The sequence below is a fragment of the Peromyscus maniculatus genome, chromosome 20 (assembly GCF_049852395.1).
Source record: "Peromyscus maniculatus bairdii isolate BWxNUB_F1_BW_parent chromosome 20, HU_Pman_BW_mat_3.1, whole genome shotgun sequence".
Taxonomy (NCBI): domain Eukaryota; kingdom Metazoa; phylum Chordata; class Mammalia; order Rodentia; family Cricetidae; genus Peromyscus; species Peromyscus maniculatus.
This window is the reverse complement of record NC_134871.1, coordinates 37,019,481-37,028,681: the sequence shown is the minus strand read 5'-3', so window position 1 is coordinate 37,028,681 and position 9,201 is coordinate 37,019,481. Positions and strand designations below refer to the sequence as shown.

General features: G+C 42.2%; 1 pseudogene; it reads right to left on the bottom strand.

The window, feature by feature from the left end:
* Positions 1-5,366: 5,366 nt before the first annotated feature.
* Positions 5,367-8,099, bottom strand: LOC102909325 (sentrin-specific protease 2 pseudogene; annotated as a pseudogene).
* Between the last annotated feature and the right edge of the window lie 1,102 nt (positions 8,100-9,201).

The following is a 9,201-nucleotide window of genomic DNA, read 5'->3' as shown; positions in this document are numbered from 1 at the left end:
AACATTTAACTGGGGCTGGCTTACAGTTTCAGAAGTTTGGTCCATTATCATCATGGGGGGACATGGTGGCATGCAGGCAGACATGGTGCTGGAGAAAGAGCTGAGAGTCCTACATCTTGATCTATAGGCAGTAGAAGGAGATACTGTGTACTGGGTATAACTTGAGCATCTATGAGACCTCAAAGCCTACCCCCACAGTGACACACTTCCTCCAACAAGGCACTCCTACTCCAACTAGGTCACATGTCTAACAGTCCCACTCCCTATGGATCAAGCATTCAAACACATGAGTCTATGGAGGCCATACTTACTCACACCATCACACTTCCCTATCATCTCCCCAGCCTCTGGTCATCAGCATTCTTTTCTCAGCTTCTATGAAATCAACTGTTTTTCAAGTCTACAGGGGGAGGTCTTATAATTCTTGTCTTTCTGTGCCTGCCTCACACCCTTGAAAATTGATAAATGAGAGGACTTCATTCTTTTGTCATAGATGACTAGAACATTGACATGTATATGTGCCACATTTTCTGTATCCATTCATCAGTTAATAGATGTTCATGTTTTGTACCTATTCAAAATGGCACTGCAGTGAACCTGTGGATACAGAAGCCTCTTACACATGCTATTTCATGTCCTTAAGTGAGACCTGAATTGTTGAATGTTCTGCTAGTTCTATTTTTAGCTTCTTGAGGACTCTCCATACTGTTTTCTACACTGGCAGTACTCATCTCCATCCCCACCCATTAGGCACAGAGCTTCTCTGTCCCTTGGAGTTGACATTGTTTACACAGGGAACACACCTGTCATAAATTGCAGCACTAGAGTGTGTCAGTTTGAATAAAAATCGTCCTCCATAGTCTCAGGCATTTAAATACCTAGTTGGTGACACTGCTTAGGGAGGCTTAAGTTGTGCAGCCTCACTGCAGGAAGTATGTCCCCGAGGGCAGGTGTTGAGATTAAAAAGCTTCCAGTGACTACCAGTTTGTCCTCTCTATTTCACACTGCTAAAGATGTGAGCTCTCAGCTTTCTCCTCCTTCTGCATTACCCACCTCTTGTTCTTATGCTTTCCCTGTCAGTATGGACTTTATCCCTCTGGAACCATAAGCCAAAAAGAAATACGCTGTCTTGGTCATGGTGTTTCATCACAGCAACAGAAAATTAACCAATACATACAGCTTACAATTAGGCATGCCTGACCCACAGCCTAGTTCTTAATCATTTCCCAGCAAACAGCCAAGATCTTCTTCCCATCTCAATCATTTCATGGATATGTTGCTGAGAAGATCCAATGTTCTTCCCAGGGCTGTTTTTGGTTATGGGTGCATTGTCACAGGATTCTTCAAAATGCCCTTTTAAAAATATTATCATCCTAACACAACACTGATGTTTTGATGTCTCATTTGTCTCTGCATCTGCAGCAGTGATCACAAAGACACATCATGTAGTAATAACAGCATGGTATGCTAGAGATGTCAAAAGGGAAAGAAAGGAACTAGCCTGTATGAGCCTCTTCCACATGCTAATATCTTCCACTGCACCTATATTTTCAGGCATTTCTTTTTGTTCAACCCCTATGACCTATTCTGATCATCTGTAGTGCCACATATGGGGAAAGTCCAGAGAGCAGCTCCATTGGCAGGTACGGCCAGTGGTGACCAAGCTGTAAGCACCTGTGACCTCTAAGTCCAATGCATCAACAATCACAGAACAAAGGAAAACCTTTAAAATCATGTGTAGGCAGCTTGTGAAACCTAAAGGAAAAGCCACTATCATTGGAACACCCATTCTGACTCTAAGAAACAAGAGAAACCAATAGAGTGCACAATGGAAAAAATGAACACTATTAATCTACACTATACTCCCTCCTCCAAAGGCTCATAGACCATAGAAGACGAAGAAGAAGAAGAAGAAGAAGAAGAAGAAGAAGAAGAAGAAGAAGAAGAAGAAGAAGAAGAAGAAGAAGAAGAAGAAGAAGAAGAAGGGCAGAGAGATTATAAGAGCTGGAGGCAGGGGAGGACAGGGCTGAAACCGTGTCTTCTGGACTGGATAGGACAATTGCTCTTGTGAACTCAGAGTAAACGTGGTTGCCTACACAAGATCAAGCCAGTAAACATTCAGCATGGAGGAGGGAGGAGCTCATGAACCCCGACTAGTTGAGAGGCTTTTGACACTTGATAGCTGCTGAGGGAAGAAGGGTCTGTTTCTTTAAGGGTGTACCCTCTGGTAGGTTGAGCATGTTCAGTGATGGTCTCACACCCATGAGTTTATGGGCTGCACAGATTGGACTTGGTGAATTATGCACAAAAGTGTAAAGAAGACATGTAGTTTGGAGGAAAGTGGGGGAAGATCCTAGAGGAGTCAGAGAGAGGAGATATGGAAAGAGTAGGAAATTGATATAATCAAACTATATTGTGTGCATGTATGAGATTCTTTTTTTTTTTTTTTTTTTTTTTTTTTTTGGTTTTTCGAGACAGGGTTTCTCTGTGTAGCTTTGCGCCTTTCCTGGGACTCACTTGGTAGTCCAGGCTGGCCTCGAACTCACAGAGATCCACCTGCCTCTGCCTCCCGAGTGCTGGGATTAAAGGCATGCGCCACCACCGCCCGGCTGAGATTCTTAATTAATAAAAGCTGTATTTTTAAAACAAATAAGTGTCCCTGCACATGCTTCATTGCAGAAAGTATAGCTGACACTTGTAGATCTAAATCTGCTGAGCTGAAGCAACAGCATTGCTTAATATGTAGGTATAAGCTTAGTAGGAAAGAAGGGGACTTGTACTAAATCAAGTCTACTCAGTGAGCAGAAAGTATCACTTAACAAAACGTGCACTGCCAGGAGCACACCAAACTGTTGCTGTTGTGTTACACATCACCGAGGTCTTAAACTCACAGCCTTGACTAGGCTTGTGTATCTAGGGTGAGCTGGGTGGACCTGTGGCTCTGGGCTGTGTCGAGCAGGATAAACTCTGGGTCTGCTCTTACTGAGAAGTCAGCTGGACTCTGGTGAGATCATGATGGGCCTGGCTGAGAACTCCATCCAAGTGGGCTCAGGGGGGTTGGAATAACAGCTGCACAGCTGCCCAAGACAGTGAGCAAGAACACAGGGGCACTTGTGATCTAGATATGGCTCTGCCCTTGTACTCCTGCCGTGTTCTATAGGCTGAAGGAAGTCACCAGGTCAGTCTCTACTCAAGGTCTGACATGATCTGCTATACCTTCTGAGGGAAGTTTCTACAAGCCCTGAAGATGGTCTATATCAAGGAGAGAAGACTTGTGAACTTGTATCACTGAGATCTATTATACTGTGGTATATATAGGGAACTGTGGTAATTTGAATGATCACAGTTCCCATAGGCTCATGTGTTGGATGCTTAGTTACTAGTTGGTGGAACTGTTTGTAAGGATTGGGAGATGTGGCCTTGTTGGAGGAGGTGTGTAACTGGAGATGGGATTTGAAGTTTCAAAAGCCCATATCAGGCCCAGTTTCCCCACCCCTCTGCCTGCAACTTACAGATCGAATGTGAGCTTTCACCTGCTTCTCCAGTGCCATGCCTGCCAGCCTGTTTCCATGCTCCCCCAACTTGATGATCATGGACTAACCTTACAAAACATTAAACAAGTCCCCAATTCATGCTTTAAAAAAAATAAATTGCCTTGGCTATTATGTAAACTGACAAGATAACTGTTCCAAGGTATAGTTAAGGGGAAGGGTTTTATTGCAGACATAAGGGAAAGAATAGCCAGTGGCCTTGGGAAGAGTCCAGAGCAGAGAGAAAAAGTAGTAGACTGAACATGGCCAGCAGAATAGACCTAGCTGTAGAGAAAGGGAGAGAAGGAGGTGGAAAGCAAGAGATGAAAATAAAGAGAATGTTGGCAAAGGAGAGGACAAAAAGAGAGAGAAAGCATAGCTGAAATAGCAGGGTTATAAGGAGAAATGAGTAGCTGGGGAAGGGAAGCCTATGAGTTAGGGACATTTAGGGTACAGGGTTAGGGTACAGGGTGAGAAGAGCTGGGATGCCACCACCAACTCTGAAATATGAAACAGATACACATGATACTGAGAGGACCTCAAGCCCCGCATTCACTTTGGTATGCTAATAGGCACCACAAAGAGCCATTTGTCCCTTCTGCCTGTGATAAGGGAACCAGCTTCACAAGTTCCTGAGGAATGCTGGCTTTTGTCTAACCATTAGAATTTGGGGAAATGGAGTTTCCTTTGGACCTGACAGTCATGGTGTCTCCTCACAGGAATAGAACAGTAACTAAGTTAGAGACATAAGACATAAAAAACAAACAAACAAAATACTGATGTGAAGAAGATCAGAGATCTATTCAATGTCACACAAAAAGTCATGGTTAGAGTTAGAATACAGTCCTGGAATTACAAAAACTAGTATATTTAAGATTAGCTCACATCATTCATCATGGCAGGGTCATGTGTATTTTGTCTCAGTCTTTTCAATTACTTAGCCTACAGTTTCTGTCCACATGGATTGGACATCTGGTATTTTTGCCACTCAACAGGACCCCTTTGCTTTCTTTGGTAATAGTAATACAATATTTCTGAGACATCCTAGCTCCTCCCTCAGCCAACACACAAATGCCTGCCTGCCATCACAATGTGATTTCAGTAGGCATATCAAAGTTAATACCAGTAAGACAGAACTGTACATTTCTCCTCCATTCTTTTTTCCTAATGTTTTCCATGGTGGCACCCAATTGCCACTGCTTAAGTTAAAACAGTATAAAGTTATTTTTTGTGTAGACCTCACATACTCAGTCTTTCAACAGGTTTAGTGCCTTGCTTTAAACTCATTCTGAACCTCAGCATCTTGCTCATCTTCACCTCTGTATCCCATTCAAGCCAACTTCCTGTCTCAAGTTGCCTTAATTGCTGATCTATTGCTATAAAGAGACAGCATGACCATGTTGGGGGGGGGGGCGGGGCAGATGCTGCAGCAGTAGCTAAGAGCTACATTCTTTTTTTCTGAACAACTTTAAACTTTATTAAATAAAAATTACATAAATACAACTATAAGATAATGAACAGAAAAGTTAAATGCAATGTATCACATGTAAAATGGATTATTGTATAATTAGCAATATCAACCCTAAATTCCCACTTCCACAGTGGAAATGGGATACAGCAATATTAATATAATGAATTAAGTAAAAAATATAACTTTAAATTGAATAAAACTTTTCAAATAATTCAATATAGCCCTAGCAAAGCTGAGGTTTGGATTCAATGAGACCTGGGATAAAAATGGATATTTACTATTATAGTTACTTCTATTCAACATCCCAAAACTAAGGCAAGTCTCCTTAATTCTGGGCAAGAATGTGTCTTTAAATAACCATGATGTTTTCCTTAACAGTCCTGGAAAGGCAGTCAAGTAGTTTGGCCACAATTCTACATCCTATGCAAGTCCAGTAGAGTGGTCAGAAAAACACCACTCTGTGCAATTTATTGTCTTGTCTTGTACTATTTTCAAACTTTAAAAAATACATTAAAAACCCACACTCAGCTTCAATTTAACAGATACAACTCCAGCATTAGAGATGCTAGTCAACACTTCCTGCCTCTTCTTGCTGATATCCCTCCTGATCTTCAGCAGGGAATGACATTGTGATGGGCATTCCTTCCAGGAATAAACAGTTCACACAAGGAATAGAGTTGGTAATTAGAGAATATTGGAAATGACAACTGCCAAGATTTGCAAATGAGTTAGTGAAAACAATCATTGGTGGAGGAAAAAGACAAAAAAATTCACAAACTAAATCCAACATTAAAACAATTCATAAACTAAATCCATCATTAAAACAATTCATAAATTAAATCCATCATTAAAACAGTGTTTTTTGGACACGTGTTCTTGTGTGGGTTGAATAGCAGTTTCTAAGCTTGCAGTAGTTACATGCAGCCTATAGGTGGCATTGGGCAGGACTCCCCAGGTTAGGACTACAATGAAGAGAGTGGGCTTAATCCATGTCAGGCAGCTCCAGTATGTGTTTTAAATCATTTCAACCCATCTTGCTTGAGGTAGATAGAAACATTGATGGAAAAGTGCAGGGGTGCCATAGCAACCAGGTGGGTGTTGTTACAGTAAGTGACTATGCAGCATTTCCCACACCATCCTCTTCCTACAGATGGGCATGTGTTGCTGAGAAAAGGTAACTGCTTGGTCTCTAGAAATGTAATCTGCATATTTACAAGTAAAAATTCTACAGCCACTCCCATTCAGTTGTTGAGGAATCTTTGATGTCATACTGTATCGCTTCCACTCCAAAGGGTCCAGATCTCATTTTGTAAATATTCGAAGATGGTCTCACAAATATTTTGCCCTGTCTGTCCCATTGAATCCAGGTATATAATACTCTGTTTTCTTAGGTTGATTACTATCAGACACTTTTGTACTCTTTCTGGTGAATAGGCACAAGAATAATTTCTTTTTCAAACAGTTTCATTCCTCGAGTTCATCGTTTAACAGAACTGTAGCCACCATGCTTTAGTTTGGGGTAAAAGAAAGTGCTGAACATGTGAAGAGCCAGGTAGCCTTTATTTTTGTTCCTCTCAACTAGAAGATTCATGTAAAAATTGGTGACCTCATCATTGCGCTATTCACCATTCTCTAGTGCCTGGATATCTACTCGAGTAATTTGCAATTTGAGGCACTAGTTAAGATTTCCTCCTAGGGTCCTGGACCTAGTGCATTTTTATTTCCTTTTCCATGTCCTCTGTAACATCAAGGACTTCGCACATTCCTCTGCCCTTTTCTTGTTCTGCAACAGGCTTTTTCTCTGCTATAACTACGAGCATCTTGTTGGGGAGTGACCTACTGCTGCCACTATGCAGAGCCTCTGTTCGTAGCAAGTCAGGTTCCACATGGTGTCCCCTTCTTCCTTCAAAGTTTACTACATCTTTCTTCTGTGTATCAGAAGAGTTCTCTGTACACGTCTTCACTCTTTTGTCTGGTGAGAGACATTCTCTTGCAGCAACCACAGTAGATTGTTTAGGATCACACTCAGTTGTTCTGGATGCATGACTGTGCCCTTCCACACAACCTTTGATCTGCAAGGTATCCACATGGGTTATTCGAGCCCTGTGTGGGTCAGATTTCATATGATCACTGGGTGGAAGGTGCTGCAAGTAACCTTTGGTGGTTTTGCCTTTGGTGGGTTTTGGCATATTCCTCCGTGACACAACAGCACCACTTGCGACCCTTGCTGCCATCCCCAGACTTTCTCCCGGTTACAGCCTGATCCTATGGACCTTTGGCAACTCTAGCGGCTTTAGTTGTCTTAGACTTTCTTGCTGGGGTTCCCGTAGCTGTTGACTTTGAAGCTGTAGGTCTTGCTGTTACTGAGGTATTCTCTTCCGAGTGTTGCTGGGCACTTCAAACTCCAAATCCGTTCTACCCTCATCCTGGCATTTCAGTTTTTTACATTGTCCCAAAGTTTCAGACTCAATCTCTGTCCCACCTTCATCCTGGTATTTCCACTTTCGACCTTGTCCAGAAGCATTAGGCTTCATCTCCATCCCACATTGTTTAATGGATTCACATGGACTCACTTCTGGATTTGCCTTTGCTGGGCGCCAGCTCCCCTGTATGGTATAGCCTTACTATTTCCAAATGAATGCAACCATCAGCCTGACTCTGCCTGGGTATTCTTAAGCTCTTGTCACCCTGATATCCAAAGAATTACTTATTCCAGTAATGGTATAATCCACAAGTTGGTTCAGGGTTGGAAACCTATCAGGCCACAGGATGAAGAGCTCAGAACAGCTTTTCTTTATAAACATAGTTGACTTTGGACGTCAGGGTCAGTCAGAATATGAAGCCAATTGAGCTGGCAATGGGAACCGATTGGTGAATAATCTAATATTGACAGGTCACCAGGGTCCACTGTGGGAAACCCAGTGGAGTTCTAGGATTACTTCCTCAGAAGTAATCCTGAGCCACAAAGGCTCAGTAACTGGCTAAAGACTCAGAACTTCAAATTCAGATAGATTGTCCTAGTTACCATAAGACACCAGGCCTTAACCACACAGCTAACACATCGGAGGCAAGCCTCACAAGTGATGCCTGACTCAGAGGTTGCCCTACCCTCAGCCTTCAACGTTTCATAGCTGATTGTGATGTGACCTGAAAGAACATAAATCAATGTTCTTGGGAGGGTGGTGGTCCTGCTCACCCCTAAGTGGATCCAGGAGTTGGAACACAGGGTTAGAGTGTTGTGAACTAATTATACACATCTCAGTTCCTTTCTGTAGAGCACAGGGTTACCTAGATCACCTCAGCATAATCTAGCTTGTCCTGATTAATACATTTATTTTTTAGGAAATTGGCTATAATGGTCAATAATAGAACACAAAATATAATTGAGCTTCAAAATGGTTCCTCATGATATGCTTACTAATTACAAAGAAAAAAATAGAATTTTACAGTTATAAAACCCAGCAGGTACTGTTGTATGACAAAACTTTTCATGGGGAAATGAAACACACATGTCCACTCTCCTTAGATAGAGAACCCAGGACAGATCAAAGTACAGATACCACCAAAGTCCAACTTGGTGAACTAATAAGTTTTACTGGGGCTACTTACAGTAATGTGGGTGACGGGTTATTTACAGGAGCAGAAATGACTCAAAGACAGGTGCATCATCATAGCCCACCCTTAGCATGAGTGACAGCTCACAAAAGCTGGGAACCTGGAAACACTGTACACTCTGCAGGCAAATCAACAGGCTGGAGAGTGTGCTTTCCAAGTGAATCAGTTGATCTAAACCTCTTTCAAGCTGCTGTCTGATTTCTGCTTCTTCCAGGTAGCTGGTCTGAGGTTGGCTCTCCTGAGAGTCTTCCTTGCTGCTCAGCTTCCTTCCATCTGAGAGGGAATCTTGCTGTGGATATTGTTCTATATAAATAAAATGCTGATTGGCCAGTAGAGAAGATTGGGACAAGCAGAGAAGAGAATTCTGGGAACAGGAAGGCTTAGTCAGAGAGATGCTGCCAGCCACCATGAGGAGAAGCATGATGTAAGATACTGGTAAGCCACGAGTCATGGGGCAAGGTATAGATTAATAGAAATGGGTTAATTTAAGATATAAGAACAGATAGCAAGAAGCCTGCCACAGCCATACAGTTTATAAGTAATATTAGTCTCTGTGTGTTTACTTGGTTGGGTTTGAGCAGCTGC